Below are 16,499 nucleotides of genomic sequence, written 5' to 3'. Positions count from 1 at the left end.
GTTGCGCGCAACACTGTCTTGCGGCAACATACTCGGCCTCAGCGGTGGATAGGGCAACGGAAGTTTGTTTCTTAGAGTTCCATGACACCAGGGACCTTCCTAAGAATTGGCACATCCCCGATGTACTCTTCCTATCGACCTTACATCCAGCATAGTCGGAATCTGAGTATCCAATCAAATCAAAGGTAGACCCCTTTGGATACCAGATCCCGAAGCAAGGCGTAGCGACTAAATATCTAAGGATTTGCTTCACGGCCACAAGGTGACACTCCCTTGGATTAGATTGAAATCTAGCACACATGCATACACTAAGCATAATATCCGATCTACTAGCACATAAATAAAGTAAAGACCCTATCATAGACCGGTATGCCTTTTGATCAACGGACTTACCTCCTTTGTTGAGGTCGGTGTGTCTGTCAGTTCCCATCAGAGTCTTTGTGGGCTTGGCGTCCTTCATCCCAAACCGCTTTAGCAAGTCTTGTGTGTACTTCGTTTGGGAGATGAAGGTGCCATCCTTGAGTTGCTTCACTTGGAATCCAAGGAAGTAGTTCAACTCGCCCATCATCGACATCTCGAATTTCTGCGTCATTACCCTGCTAAACTCTTCACAAAACTTTTGGTTAGTAGAACCAAATATTATGTCATCGACATAAATTTGGCACACAAATAAGTCACCATCACAAGTCTTAGTGAACAAAGTTGGATCGGCTTTCCCAACCTTGAAAGCATTAGCAATTAAAAAGTCTCTAAGGCATTCATACCATGCTCTTGGGGCTTGCTTAAGTCCATAGAGCGCCTTAGAGAGCTTACATACGTGGTCGGGGTACTGTTCGTCCTCGAAGCCAGGGGGTTGCTCCACGTACACCTCCTCCTTAATTGGCCCGTTGAGGAAAGCGCTCTTCACATCCATTTGGAACAGCCTGAAAGAATGGTGAGCGGCATATGCTAGCAAAATATGAATGGACTCTAGCCTAGCCACAGGAGCAAAAGTCTCCTCAAAGTCCAAACCTGCGACTTGGGCATAACCTTTTGCCACAAGTCGAGCCTTGTTCCTTGTCACCACCCCGTGCTCGTCCTGTTTGTTGTGGAACACCCACTTGGTTCCCACAACATTTTTCTTGGGACGAGGCACCAGTGTCCAAACTTCATTACGCTTGAAGTTGTTGAGCACCTCCTGCATGGCCAACACCCAGTCCGGATCTAGCAAGGCCTCTTCTACCCTGAAAGGCTCAATAGAAGAGACAAAGGAGTAATGCTCACAAAAATTAGCTAATCTAGAACGAGTAGTTACTCCCTTGCTAATGTCACCCAAAATTTGGTCGACGGGATGATTCCTTTGAATCGTCGCTCGAACTTGGGTGGGAGGTGCCGGTTGTGCTTCTTCCTCCATCACATGATCATCTTGTGCTCCCCCTTGATCACACGCCTCTTCTTGATGAACCTGTTCATCATCTTGAGTTGGGGGATGCACCATTGTTGAGGAAGAAGGTTGATCTTGCTCCAATTGTTCCTGTGGTCGCACATCGCCAATCGCCATGGTGCGTATTTGTCGGTGTTTCGAGACCGGGGGGTCCCTGGGCCGACGAGTGAATGTCGCCGCGTGCCCCAGCCCAGATGGGTCGACGCGAGGCCGAGCGCGAAGGGGGGAAGTGAGGTGGCCGGAGACCGGCGTGGGAGAGGTGGAAATCCCGCGGCCTTCATGTTCGTCCCGCACCCAGGTCGGGTGCGCTTGCAGTAGGGGATTACAAGCGTCCACGCGGGAAAGGGAGCGAGCGGCTTCAAGCGAGCGCCTGTCTCGTCCTCGTCCCCGCGCGGCCAACCCTCTCTAAGAGGGCCCTGGTCCTTCCTTTTATAGGCGTAAGGAGAGGATCCAGGTGTACAATGGGGGGTGTAGCAGAGTGCTACGTGTCTAGCGGAGGAGAGCTAGCGCCCTAAGTACACGCCATCGTGGCGGCTGGAGAGGTTTTGGCGCCCGGTTCGTGTGATGCCGTGGCCGTCGGAGGAGCGCTGGAGCTTGGCGGAGGGACAGCTGTCGGAGCTGTCGAGTCCTTGCTGACGTCCTCTTGCTTCTGTAAGGGGGTTGAGAGCCGCCGTCGTCAGGGAGCGTGCGTGGAGCCATCATTGCCTATCTGGCGGAGCGAGCCAGATGGGACGCCGGTCTTGTTTCCCGTAGCCTGAGTCAGCTTGGGGTAGGGTAATGATGCCGCCTCCTGTCGACGTGGCTGGTCTGCGCCCTAGGTTGGGCGATGTGGAGGCGCTTCCGAGGTCGAGGTCGAGTCTGTCTTCCGTGGCCGGGGTCGAGTCCGAGCCCCCGGGTCGGGCGAGGCGGAGTTCGTCGTCTTCTGGGGCTGAGCCTAAGTCCGAGCCCTGGGTCGGGCGGAGCGGAGTTCGTCGTCTTCCGGGGCTTAGCCCGAGTCCGAGCCCTAGGTCGGGCGGAGCGGAGTTCGTCGTCTTCCGGGGCTGAGCCTAAGTCCGAGCCCTGGGTCGGGCGGAGCGGAGTTCGCCGTCTTCCGGGGCTTAGCCCGAGTCCGAGCCCTGGGTCGAGCGGAGCGGAGTTCGTCGTCTTCCGGGGCTGAGCCCGAGTCCGAGCCCTGGGTCGGGTGGAGCGGAGTTCGTCGTCTTCCGGGGCTTAGCCCGAGTCCGAGCCCTGGGTCGGGCGGAGCGGAGTTCACCGTCTTCCGGGGCTGAGCCCAAGTCTGAGCCCTGGGTCGGGCGGAGCGGAGCTTCTTAAGGCGCCTGAGGTCGGGCCTGACTGCCTGTCAGCCTCACTCTGTCAAGTGGCACCGCAGTCGGTGCGGCGCAGGCGGCGCTGTCCTTCTATCAGATCGGTCAGTGGAGCGGCGAAGTGACTGCGGTCACTTCGGCTCTGTTGACTGAAGGGCGCGCGTCAGGATAAAGGTGTCAGGCCACCTTTGCATTAAATGCTCCTGCGATTTGGTCGGTCGGCGCGGCGATTCGGTCAGGGTTGCTTCTTGGCGAAGACAGGGCCTCGGGCGAGCCGGAAATGTATTCGTTGCTGGAGGGGGGCCTCGGGCGAGACGGAGATCCTCCGGGGTCGGCTGCCCTTGCCCGAGGCTAGGCTCGGGCGAGGCGTGATCGAGTCCCTCGAATGGACCGATCCCTGACTTAATCGCACCCATCAGGCCTTTGTAGCTTTGTGCTGATGGGGGTTACCAGCTGAGAATTAGGAGCCTTGAGGGTACCCCTAATTATGGTCCCCGACAGTAGCCCCCGAGCCTCGAAGGGAGTGTTAACACTCGCTTGGAGGCTTTTGCCGCACTTTTTTGCAAGGGGACCAGCCTTTCTCGGTTGCGTTTTGTTCCGGTGGGTGCGCGCGAGCGCACCCGCCGGGTGTAGCCCCCGAGGCCTCGGAGGAGTGGTTTGACTCCTCCGAGGTCTTAATGCCTCGCGCAATGCTTTGGCTGGTCTGGTCGTTCCCTCATGCGAGCTAGCCGTAGCCCGGGTGCACGGTCGGGTTCCAAGTTCTCGGGCTGGTATGTTGACGCTGTCAACGGATTGGCCGGAGCCAGGTTTGCGAGAGCAGCCCCCGAGCCTCTGCGCAGGGCGAGAGGACGATCAGGGATAGACTCGACTTTTTTACATACGCCCCTGCGTTGCCTTTCCGCAAGGAGGAGGGGGGGAAAGCGCCATGTTGCCCTCGGTGGGCGTCGAACATGGTGTCTCCGTTGAGCTGCTGGCGGGTAATCCGAGCAGACGTCCGTGCCCCATTTGCTAGGGGTCGGCTAGAGGCCCAGAGGCGCGCCCAAAAGTACCTGCGGGTGATCTGCCGGACCCGGTCCCCTGTCGACGGGGTCCGAGGGCTCGATGCCTCCCTCTAATGGGATTCCGTTACAAGATCGTTCCCGCTGGTCTCAGAAATGTCCTAGGGTACCTCGGGAGCGCAGCCCGAGCCTTGGTTATGTATCGAACGTACCCATGGTCATCCCTCGCTCTGTGTCTGAGGCGACTGTGAACCCTTCGAGGGCCAGCCTACGAACCCCTGATCAGTAGTGGGCGTGGAGCCCGAGTGGCCTGAGGCAGCCGTTGAACCCTTCCGAGGGGCCGGCCTTCGCACCTCTGACCAGTAGTGGGTGTGGAGCCCACGCGCTCTGAGGTGGCTGTTGAACCCCTCCGAGGGGCCAGCCTTCGAACCTCTGATCAGTAGGGAGGCTCGGAGCCTAGTTCCTTCACGGGGAAGGATCCTTTTCGGGGTATCCCCCTTTCCCGGTCCCTGTTGTAAGAGAGAGAAAGAGGAAAAGGAAAAGGATACGGAATTTGAACAACGTGGCGTACCTTTTTCGACGCGGTCATTATGGCGAAGGCGAAGCGTCGCTCGCTTCCCCTGCCAGAGGCGCCGCCTGTCCCGCCGCGGAGTTAATGCGACGGGGCGAGTGGTTCGCGGGGCGGCCGTTGCGCATGCGCGGGCCGTTCGAGGAACGGAACACGGGCGCGTTGTCTTTACGCCGTGAGAGAGGATTCTCTCGCTGCCCCCGGATGGGACGTAAGCTTGGCTGACGACGTGACCGCTGCTCCTGCCCGCCTGCCACCGCCATTACTGCCGGCCCATTTTTGGCCGCATTGACCGTCGCGCTAGGCTGGCGCTGCTGGGTCATGCGCTGGGTCGCCTCGAGTCACGGTATTGGTTCCGCAGTCGAGGAGGCGCGGTAGTGGCGCGGGCGGCGGTGCAGTTGCTCGCACGCAGCATCCGGCGCGCCGGTTGCATGACGCGTGGGCCTGGGCCTCCATGCTGGGCGTGTTGGAAGTCGGAGAAGTGCGCCCACTTGGCACGGTTGCATGCCGCCTGCATGGCTACCCGCCCCTTCGCCCGCTGGTCTGGGCAAAAGTGGAGGGCCGCTTGTAACTGCTGGGCGGTTGCATGCACCGCGCGCGGCGGTTTGGCTTCTTCTGCTCTGGGCCGGCTTGCATGACGTGTGGGACCCAGCCCCCGTGTCGTAGGGGGAGGACCTTGGAGCGTGTTGGAGAAGACTCAGCCCACGACGGCTGGGGACGCAAGTAGGGAGAGTCGCCTTTAAAAGGAGGGTGACCCCCTTGAAAGGCGATCATGTCTTCGCGCTCCCTTATGCATCGTGTCTTTCCACCTTCCGAGCCCCGGATGGGGGATGCCTGCAGTCCTTCCGCCTTGTCGTTGGGGGGAACACAACTCCGTGGGACTTGGTACCTTTCAGCCATCGTTCGGCTTCAAGGATTTTCATCATGCAGCCCGGCTGCACCCCTCCGCCGGCGGTCACCCAAGATGGTGACCTCCAGTTCGACGGCGGGGGAAAGCAAGCCGGGCTGCGGCCTCTGCCCCTTCCTCAGCCTCAAGGATTTTCATCACCAGGGCTGGGGAGGGGAGTGTGCCGAGTTGGGGTCGGCCCCTGCGTGGGCAGTGGCCCGCTCCTTCCCTCAGTGATCGGGGGGAAGGGCGGTTGCTGTCCGTGGCGCTGGCAGCTGCCGCGTGCCTGGCTCTCGGACCCGAGTGGCTTCAGAGCCGCTCTCGGCGCCGGCTTCCGCCACGGCAGCTGGAAGAGGTTCTTCCGCCGACGAGATAGCCGAGGCCGCCTACGGACCGACCTCCAACTCTACGGCCTTCTGCCCGTCCTTGCCTCACGAGTTTGGGCATGGGCGGGGGCCTCCTGGCAGCGGCATCCGCCCTGAGGTCATCGCTGCCGCTGTTTGGCCCCCAGGAGCAGAAGTCGTCGTCGTCGCCGCTGCTGGAGCGGGTGACGGCGCGCCGTTCGTCGGTCTTCTGTTGCTCCGCAGGCCCCCCATCGAGTGGGGTTGTTCGTACCTGCGGAAGCGGAACCGGAGTTCCGTTTGTAATGGCACTTTGAATGCCGGTGTTTTTGTTCATTGTGGTTGTCGAGGCCTGAACATGTATGTAATTTTGGGCACGGAGTCGTGTTTTTCCTCATTTTTGAGCACTAAGACTAGCCTGTTGGTTGTCTGAACCGCCTCACCAAGCGTGAGTTGCCCCATGTAAAGGTGACGAGTGAGGTATCCGTATCCTGGAGGCGTAGGAGTCCCTTGGCTCGGTCAGCCTTGTCGTCCGAGGCCTCTCTTGCTTAGTTAAAGGAACCCCTCGGTCGCTCTTCGATGAGCCGAGGCCAGGGGTAGCGGTGTTAGCACGAACAGAGGCAGAGTTGGCTCGAAAAGAAGACTTGGTCGGCCGGAGCCTGGCCGGGTCGTCCGTTAGCGGGACCGACGCTGGAGTTGATCTTCCGAGGCCCCGGGTCGGGCTGATGTCTTCGGGGGACAGCTGGCCGAGGCCTCGGGGTGATCAGCCGAGCCGCCTGCTCGGGCCGGATTCTCGGAGAAGACCCTGGCAGCGATGGCCCGGGCGTGGTGATGACGTCGTCCTTCAGAGTGGAGATCCTCGGACCGTGTCGCCGTCCGAGGCCAGGTCGGACCTCGCCGAAGGTGTAGTTGACACCGAGGGTGCTGCTGCTCCCTTCAACCGTCAAGATCCGAGCCTGCAGGATCGGATTATCTTGTAGTGTGTGTTTTCTGCGGCCGCCGAGGCCCAAACACACCCTCGCCGTGTTGTAAAGCTACGTTTCTTTTCCTCTTGTTTCGAGTATCTGGACTTTTTCGTCGGTAACAGAATTGTCTATGTGAGCGAGAGTTGCTTCTCGCGGAAGGTGATGAGTGAGGTATCCGTATCCCGGAGGCGTAGGAGTCCCTCGGCTCGGTCGGCCTTGCCGCTTACGCGCACTCTTACCCGTCCATAGGGTTCTGTCACCGACGCAGTCGAGAAGGCTCGAAGAATCGCTTCGGCAGAGGAGCTTTCGAACATGAAGACTTGTTCGGTCCGCGGAATCACTTATCCGAACGTGAGTTACTTATCGCAGAAGGTGATGAGTGAGATATCCGTATCCCGGAGGCGTAGGAGTCCCTCGGCTCGGTCAGCCTTGGCTGCTTACGTGTACTCCGTCGTTTTCGGGATCCACTTTCGAAGTAGTCGAAAAGCACGAAAGACATTCTGGCAGAAAGGATCTTTTTTCGAGGAAAAAATTCGACGCAGAGGGGGTTCCCCCCCTTTTAGCCCCCGAGGGAGGGTCGAGCTTTGCCGAGGCAAGGCTGACCCTTCCTTGATGACTAAACTTTGCGTGGGAGCGAGGTATATGAACAACTTGAAAACGTCTTAAGGGTAGAAGCGACGTAGCTGTTGGATGTTCCAAGCGTTGCTGTAGACCTCGCCTTGACTGTTGGCCAGCTTGTACGTTCCGGGCTTCAGAACTTTGGCGATGACGAACGGCCCCTCCCAGGGGGGTGTGAGCTTGTGCCACCCTCGGGCGTCTTGTTGCAGCCGAAGCACCAGGTCGCCCACCTGGAGGTCTCGGGACCGGACCCCTCGGGCGTGGTAGCGTCGCAGGGACTGCTAGTACCGCGCCGAGTGCAGCAAGGCCTTGTCCCGAGCCTCTTCCAGCTGGTCCAGCGAGTCTTCTCGATTAACTTGGTTGCTTTGGTCAGCATAGGCCCTCGTCCTCGGGGAACCGTATTCTAAGTCTGTGGGCAAGATGGCCTCGGCCCCATAGACTAGAAAGAACGGCGTGAAGCCCGTGGCTCGGCTCGGCGTTGTCCTCAGGCTCCAGACCACCGAGGGGAGTTCCTTCATCCATCGCTTGCCGAACTTGTTGAGGTCGTTGTAGATCCGAGGCTTGAGTCCTTGTAGAATCATGTCGTTAGCACGCTCTACTTGCCCATTCGTCATGGGGTGAGCCACGGTGGCCCAGTCCACCCGGATGTGGTGATCCTCGCTGAAGTCCAGGAACTTTCTGCCGGTGAACTGGGTGCCGTTGTCGGTGATGATGGAGTTCGGGACCCCGAAACGATGGATGATGTTGGTGAAGAACGCCACCGCCTGCTCGGACCTGATGCTGTTTAGGGGTCAGACCTCGATCCACTTGAAGAATTTGTCGATGGCGACCAACAGGTGCGTGTAGCCCCCGGGTGCCTTCTGCAAGGGGCCGACGAGGTCCAGACCCCACACGGCAAAAGGCCAAGTGATGGGTATCGTCTACAGAGCCTGGGCAGGCAGGTGGGTCTGCCTTGCGTAGAATTGACACCCTTCGCAGGTGCAGACAATTCTAGTGGCGTCGGCCACCGCCGTCGGCCAGTAGAATCCTTGCCGGAAAGCGTTTCCGACAAGGGCTCGAGGCGCTGCGTGATGGCCGCAAGCCCCCGAGTGTATCTCTCGTAGGAGTTCCTGACCTTCGGCGATGGAGATGCATCGCTGGAGGATGCCTGAGGGGCTGCGGTGGTAGAGCTCCTTCCCATCTCCCAGCAAGACGAACGACTTGGCGCGCCGCGCCAACCGCCGAGCTTCGGCTCGGTCGGGGGGGTAGCTCTCCTTGGTGGAGATATTGCAGGTACGGGGTCTGCCAGTTTTGATCAGGCGTGACCCCGCTTCGCTCCCCCCTGACGTGCAGTGTCTCACCCTCGGGGGCCAAGGGTACCTCGGGCTGAACCAAGGGTGCCTCGGGCCGAGCCGAGGGTGCCTCGGACTGAGCCGAGGGTGCCTCGGGCTCGGGTGTGTCGTCGATCTTGACGGAGGGTTGATGCATGTCTCGGGAGAAGACGTCCGGGGGAACCGTTGTTCGCCCCGAGGCTATTTTAGCCAGCTCATCCGCAGTCTCGTTGTAGCGTCGGGCGATGTGGTTGAGCTCGAGCCCGTAGAACTTGTCCTCCAGGCGCCGAACCTCATCGCAGTAGGCCTCCATCTTCGGGTCGCGGCAGTGGGAGTTCTTCATGACTTGGTCGATGACGAGCTGCGAGTCACCGCGAGTGTCGAGGCGTCGGACCCCTAGCTCGATGGCGATCCGCAACCCGTTGACCAGAGCCTCGTACTCAGCCACATTGTTGGACGCCGGGAAATGGAGGCGTAGCACGTAGCGTAGGTGCTTCCCGAGGGGCGAGATGAAGAGTAGGCCTGCGCCGACTCCTGTCTTCATCAACGACCCGTCGAAGAACATGGTCCAGAGCTCCGGTTGGATCGGAGCTATTGGGAGCTGGGTGTTGACCCATTCAGCCACGAAGTCCGCCAAGACCTGGGACTTGATGGCCTTCCGAGGGGCGAACGAGATTGCTTCGCCCATAATTTCCACCGCCCACTTTGCAATCCTGCCCGAGGCCTCTCGGCACTGGATGATCTCCCCCAGGGGGAAGGATGACACCACAGTTACCGGATGAGACTCGAAGTAGTGCCGCAGCTTCCGCCGTGTCAGGATCACCGCGTACAGCAGCTTCTGAACTTGTGGGTAGCGGATCTTGGTTTCGGACAGTACCTCGCTGACGAAGTAGACTGGCCTCTGAACGGGCAATGCATGCCCCTCTTCTTGCCTCTCGACCACAATCGCGGCGCTAACCACCTGAGTGGTTGCGGCGACGTAGATTAGGAGGGCTTCTCCGGCAGCTGGGGGCACCAAGATAGGCGCATTCGTGAGGAGCGCCTTCAGGTTCCCGAGGGCTTCCTCGGCCTCAGGGGTCCAAGTGAAGCACTCGGCCTTCCTTAAGAGGCGGTACAGAGGCAGACCTCTTTCGCCGAGGCGTGAGATGAAGCGGCTTAGAGCCGCGAGACATCCCATGACCCTCTGTACGCCCTTCAAGTCCTTGATGGGCCCCATGCTGGTGATGGCTGCGATCTTCTCCAGGTTGGCTTCGATGCCCCGCTCGGAGACGATGAACCCCAAGAGCATGCCTCGGGGCACCCCGAAGACACACTTTTCGGGATTGAGCTTCACGCCTTTCGCCTTGAGACATCAGAATGTCACTTCAAGGTCGGAAAGGAGGTCGGAGGCTTTCCTCGTCTTGACTACGATGTCATCGACGTAGGCCTCGACCGTCCGGCCAATGTGTTTGCCGAACACATGGTTCATGCACCGCTGGTACGTCGCGCCCACATTCCTCAAACCGAACGGCATGGTGACATAGCAGTACATGCCGAAGGGTGTGATGAAAGAGGTCGCGAGCTGGTCGGACTCCTTCATCCTGATTTGGTGATACCCAGAGTAGGCATCGAGGAAAGACAGGGTTTCGCACCCAGCAGTGGAATCCAAGATTTGATCGATGCGAGGCAGAGGGTAGGGAACCTTCGGACATGCTTTGTTTAGACTAGTGTAGTCTACACACATCCGCCATTTCCCTCCTTTCTTTCTCACAAGCACAGGGTTGGCAAGCCATTCAGGATGGAATACCTCTTTGATGAACCCTGCCGCCATTAGCTTGTGGATCTCCTCGCCTATGGCTCTGTGCTTCTCTTCGTCGAATCGGCGCAGAGGCTGCTTGATGGGTCGGGCTCCGGCTCAGATGTCCAGCGAGTGCTCGGCGACATCCCTCGGGTATGCCGGGCATGTCCGAGGGACTCCACGCGAAGACGTTGGCGTTCGCACGGAGAAAGTCGACGAGCACTGCTTCCTATTTGGGATCGAGCTCAGGGCCGATCCGGACTTGCTTGGAGGCGTCGCTGCTGGGGTCGAGGGGGACGGACTTAACCGTCTCCGCTGGCTCGAAGTTGCCGGCATAACGCTTCACGTCTGGCACCTCCTTAGAGAGGCTCTCTAGGTCAGCGATGAGGGCCTCGGACTCGGCGAGGGCCTTGGCGTACTCCACGCACTCCACGTCGCATTCGAACGCGTGTTTGTACGTGGGGCCGACGGTGATGACCCCGTTGGGGCCCGGCATCTTGAGCTTGAGGTAGGTGTAGTTGGGGACGGCCATGAACTTCGCGTAGCATGGCCTTCCCAGTACCTCGTGGTAGGTTCCTCGGATCCCGACCACCTCGAACGTCAGGATCTCCCTTCGGAAGTTGGAGGGTGTTCCAAAGCAGACGGGGAGGTCGAGTTGTCCGAGGGGCTGGACGCGCTTCCCGGGGATGATCCCATGGAAAGGCGCAGCGCCTGCCCGGACCGAGGACCGATCGACACGCAGGAGCCCGAGGGTCTCGGCGTAGATGATGTTGAGGCTGCTGCCTCCGTCCATGAGGACCTTGGTGAGCCTGACGTCGCCGATGACGGGGTCGACAACGAGCGGGTATTTTCCCGGGCTCGGCACGTGGTCGGGGTGGTCGGCTTGGTCGAAGGTGATGGGCTTGTCGGACCAGTCTAGGTAGACTGGCGCCGCCACCTTCACCGAATAGACCTCCCGACGCTCTTGCTTACGGTGCCGAGCCGAGGCGTTCGCCGCTTGCCCACCGTAGATCATGAAGCAGTCGCGGACCTCTGGGAACTCTCCTGCCTGGTGATCTTCCTTCTTGTCGTCATCGCGAGCCCTACCACCCTCCACGGGTGGCCCGGCCCTGTGGAAGTGACGCCGAAGCATGGCGCACTCCTCAAGGGTGTGCTTGACGGGCCCCTGGTGATAGGGGCACGGCTCCTTAAGCATCTTGTCGAAGAGGTTGGCACCTCCGAGGGGTTTCCGAGGGTTCTTGTACTCGGCGGCGGCGACAAGGTCCGCGTCGGCGGCGTCGCGTTTCGCTTGCGACTTCTTCTTGCCCTTCTTCTTGGCGCCGCGCTGAGTTGACGCCTCGGGGGCATCTTCTGGTGGGCGGCCCTGGGGCTGCTTGTCCTTCCGGAAGATAGCCTCGACCGCCTCCTGGCCAGAGGCGAACTTGGTGGCGATGTCCATCAGCTCGCTCGCCCTGGTGGGGGTCTTGCGACCCAGCTTGCTCACCAGGTCGCGGCAGGTGGTGCCGGCGAGGAACGCGCCGATGACATCCGAGTCGGTGATGTTGGGCAGCTCGGTGCGCTGCTTCGAGAATCGCCGGATGTAGTCCCGGAGAGACTCTCCCGGCTGCTGTCGGCAGCTTCGGAGGTCCCAGGAATTCCCAGGGCGCACGTACGTGCCCTGGAAATTGCCGGCGAAGGCTTGGACCAGGTCGTCCCAGTTGGAGATCTGCCCCGGAGGCAGGTGCTCCAACCAGGCGCGAGCGGTGTCGGAGAGGAACAGGGGGAGGTTGCGGATGATGAGGTTGTCATCGTCCGTTCCACCCAGTTGGCAGGCCAGCCGGTAGTCCGCGAGCCACAGCTCCGGTCTCGTCTCCCCCGAGTACTTTGTGATGGTAGTCGGGGGTCAGAACCGGGTCGGGAATGGCGCCCGTCGTATGGCCCGGCTGAAAGCCTGCGGACCGGGTGGTTCGGGTGAGGGACTCCGATCCTCCCCGTTGTCGTAGCGTCCCCCACGCCTGGGGTGGTAGCCTCGGCGCACCCTCTCGTCGAGGTGGGCCCGACGGTCACGGTGATGGTGCTCGTTGCCGAGGCGTCCCAGGGCCGCAGGCGCTGTGTTGCGTGTGCGCCCGGTGTGGACCGAGGCTTCCCGCATGAATCGGGAAGTCGCGGCATGATGTTCCGAGGGGTACCCCTGCCTTCGGGAGGCGGAGCTCTTGGCCCGTCGGACCGCGGCGCCTTCTAGGAGATTCTTGAGCTCTCCCTGGATTCGCCGCCCCTCGGTGGTTGATGGCTCTGGCATCGCACGGAGGAGCATTGCTGCTGCAGCCAGGTTCTGGCCGACCCCACTGGAAGCGGGTGGCGGCCTCATCCTGACATCATCAGCGATGCGGTGCTGGAAGCCCTGGGGTAGATGACGCATTTCTCTGGTCGGAGGTTGGCCCGCCCATTCCTGCCCGACGTCCCGGCGGATCGGCTCAAGCGCTCCTGCTCCCACGTCGAACCTGGCCTGCACCCCGCGGATTTGCTCGAGCTGTGGGTCATGGCCCCCCGCCTGAACGAAGACCACAGCTAGCTCCCGTGGGATGTCAACGCGAGGCACTGGCCTAGGGAGATCGCCGTCCTCCGGCATGCCGAGTGTTAGAAATATGCCCTAGAGATAATCATAGAGATGAGCATATTTCTTTGTATCCATGATATATATATATTGCTTAATTGAATATCCATGGAAGGCACCTTGTATTGATTAGCAATTATGTGAATTGTTTGTGAGATTCTTTACTTATATGGTTATTCTAAATGATGTCCCTAGTCAGAGTCGATGACTAGCACATGTATTAGTTGATGACTACATTTCACAAGTCATGAACATGGAGATGTTAAACTAATAATGTGGGCGCATGTATGACATGAGGCTGGACCGACCCAACGTGAGATATTGTAATATAGTTCTCTTCTTGCAACATGAATACTGTATCCTTAGACCTGAGATTGTCGCATGTTCTCAAGATGTGAATTGACTTACTTAGGGACTATCAAACGCTATCCCGTAACTGGGTAGTTATAAAGGTAGTTTTGGGTTTGTCAGGAAGCATGCTATGAGGCATGGTCAGTCAAGATGGAATTTGTCCCTCTCTTTGTGAGAGAGATATCTCTGGGCCCCTCGAGTGATTGGATCAAGAAATGCATGGCCGTGCTAGGGTTAAGAGTTAACCATTGAAAGGATTCCAATTCACAGTATCGAGAAAGAGAGGTCAGCTTAGAGCCAGACCAAATATCGCGAGACAAAGGGAACAGCATGTACGTAATGTCGCAATGGTTCGTCTGATATGATCTTTACGTACACATAGGAGTTGACATGTCTTGCTAGAGGACGCTGTCAATTATTGGGCCAAGTAAGAGTACTCGGCCTATGTCTATTTGTACGTGAACCTATAGGGTCACACACTTAAGGGGAAGGAAGCCTAATTCGGATTAGATCCGAAATTAGACTGGGCTTTAGGGTTAATGATGGGCCTCGGCGTCAGAAGCCCACCATAACGCCTATATAATGAGGGGCGGGGGCGCGGTTAAGGGATAACCTAATTCGCCACCAGCGAACTAACAGCCGCCGCCCACCTCTCGCCCTCGCCAAGCCGCCGTCTCGAACCTAGCAGTTCGGTACGCGGCGCTTCCTCCCTGTACGTGTGGATACCTCGGAGGTGCTACATCTGGAGCACTTGGACGAACCGTGCGAGGACGTGAAGGACGCCGGCGACTGCACGGCACTGCTCGACGCGTTCGTCTACATCGAGACGTCTTCCGCTGCTCTGCGCGTCTAGTGGTAATTCCATGACCTATAACCGCAGTAGTTCTTGGTATTATGGGGATGAAAATTTTGTTTTGCGCTAGCGTAGCCTCCCCGTAATCCTATAGTGGTATCAGAGGAGGTTCTGCGTAGTTTTAGGTCTGGATCTAGGTTCATGAGATGGATCTACTTGATGCACGGTTTGATTAGATCAATTGGTTATAAAGGGTTGAAGTCGATTACATCGGATATGACTGGAGAGATCAGTTCGTCCTTCTCTGTTATGTGCGCGACTTGCCCCTACCGGCTGGAATCACCATCGGGGCTAACTACATACACAACTAGCAGATTGATGTAACAGATCAACGTCATGAGTGTAATCTTCTTCGGGTCGAAAGTCTCGGATTTGGGTTGATTTGATCAACCGCATGAGATTTCCAGTGGAATTTCCATACATACGATGCATGGAATCTTGTGAGGTTTTCAGGGCTATCTGCTGTAGTGGTGAACGTATAGAAACGTGTTTGTCTAACCTGTTTTTGCAGGACATGTGATCGGTATGGCTATTATGTGTATGTGATGCATGTTAATAAATTATTCATGACCTGCGTGTCGTGACCAGGGCAATACGGCTGGAGCCACATGTATTGTCCAAATTTAATGTAATGACCTGCGTGTCAACATGTGATGATCCAAAGCGTATATGTAATTTGTTTACCAGCATACGTTAGATAGGTCTTGAAGGACTCATCACCTGGAGGATGGCATACCTATATCATGGAGATGGAGATCATCGTGATGGACAGATTATTGGAGATGGGGATCACCATGTGACAGCAAGCCATACCGAATCACAACTGTTGTGTGAATGTCATTCTTATTGTTCTACTTGTTTATATTGCATATATGTCTTTGCGTGCGATGTTATAAGTAGGACGATCCCTCATAAATGTTTAAGCTTTAATGCCTCTCCAAACCTTGCACTATCATAAGTCTTGTACAATTGGTGGTGGGTCTATGAAATTAGGGTGCCACCAGTTTTCCTTGACTAGATAGGTTTGTATCGGATACGAACTGCAGAAAGGGTTGGTTAACTTAAACAAAGTCAGCTTAATGGTTAAGGACTTTGAGGCATAAGGTTGGGAGCCGAGACATAGAGATGTCACCCAACAACAGGAGTCATATATATGATATGATTAGCAAGGAGTTGCTTACCGATCTACCTTGTCTTCTAGCGGTGATGCTAAAGCTCACTAGTAGACTTGTTAGTTGTGGATTCTGAATCACTAAGTATCAATAGAGGGATATTGATTTTAGTGGGAGCAGACTATTAAATGTTTAATATGATTTACTCTGTCATGGATATTTTTGTCTTAGTATTTTGCATTATTTTGTTGTAGATGGCACCTAGCACACCAACATTTACTTTGCGATCAATTCTTGAAAAGGATAAGTTAAATGGAACAAACTATACGGATTGGATTCGTAACCTGAGAATTGTTCTCAGGGCTGAAAAAAAGGAAGACGTTCTAGACACCCCACTGCCAGAGGATCCTGGTGAAAATGCAACTACTGCAGCTAAAACCGCTTACAAGAAAGCAATGGATACTAATCTTGAAGTGAGTTGCCTAATGCTTGCTTGCATGGAGCCTGAGCTGTAGATGCAGTTTGAGACAAACCATGAGGTGCACGATATGATCGTGGCGCTCAAGGATATGTTCCAGACTCAGGCTAGGACTGAAAGGTTCAATGTGTCCAAAGCCTTTCTGGAATGCAAGCTAGCAGAAGGCGCAGCAGTTGGGCCACACGTAATCAAAATGGTTGGTTACAGTCAGAGGTTGGAGAAGCTAGGCTTCCCAATAAGCCAAGAGTTGGCCACTGACTTCATTTTGGCATCTCTTCCGCCCAGCTATGGAAACTTCATCACGAACTACCATATGCATGGGGCGGAGAGGGGCCTCAATGAACTATGTGGCATGCTGAAAACTGCAGAGGGGGACATAAAGAAAAGCGCTGGCAGCAGCGGCCATGTGATGGCGGTCCAAAACAAACCCAACTTCAAGAAGAAGGGTAAATCTCAAAAGAAGAAGGGCAAGGCAAAGGATACAGTATCCAAGCCAAATCAAAAGCCCAAGGCTGGACCAGCTGCAGATGCAGAGTGCTTTTATTGCAAAGAACTTGGTCACTGGAAAAGGAATTGCAAGCAGTACTTGGCCTCTATTAAGGATCGCGGCGGTAAGGGTACAGCCGCAGCAGGTACACTTGCTATTCACATTACAGAAATTTTTCTTGCTGATTCTTATATTAATTCTTGGGTATTTGATACCGGATCGGTTGCCCATATTTGCAATTCGATGCAGGGAATGATAAGAAGTAGAAGCGTGAAAAGAGGAGAAGTTGATTTCCGGGTAGGCAATAATGCAAGAGTTGCTGCGTTGACCGTCGGGACGATGCAACTCCACCTCCCATCAGGATTTATTTTGGAGTTAAATAATTGTTATCTAGTTCCTAGTATGAGTCGAAACATTATGTCTCCTTCATGTTTG

At 56.7% G+C, this 16,499-nt stretch overlaps 1 long non-coding RNA gene across 1 annotated transcript in view; it reads left to right on the top strand.

Moving 5' to 3' along the window:
* LOC109943184 (uncharacterized) overlaps positions 1 to 16,499 on the top strand; it is a 31,305-nt gene that overhangs the window by 2,562 nt on the left and 12,244 nt on the right. The window contains exon 2 of the long non-coding RNA XR_002265913.2: positions 8,041 to 8,044. This is a non-coding gene — a long non-coding RNA (uncharacterized lncRNA). The remainder of the gene's footprint in view (positions 1 to 8,040; positions 8,045 to 16,499) is intronic.

Source organism: Zea mays, chromosome 10 (genome assembly GCF_902167145.1).
Source record: "Zea mays cultivar B73 chromosome 10, Zm-B73-REFERENCE-NAM-5.0, whole genome shotgun sequence".
Lineage (NCBI taxonomy): Eukaryota > Viridiplantae > Streptophyta > Magnoliopsida > Poales > Poaceae > Zea > Zea mays.
Note: the sequence above shows the minus strand (reverse complement) of the source record. Positions and strands in the feature narration are given on the sequence as shown.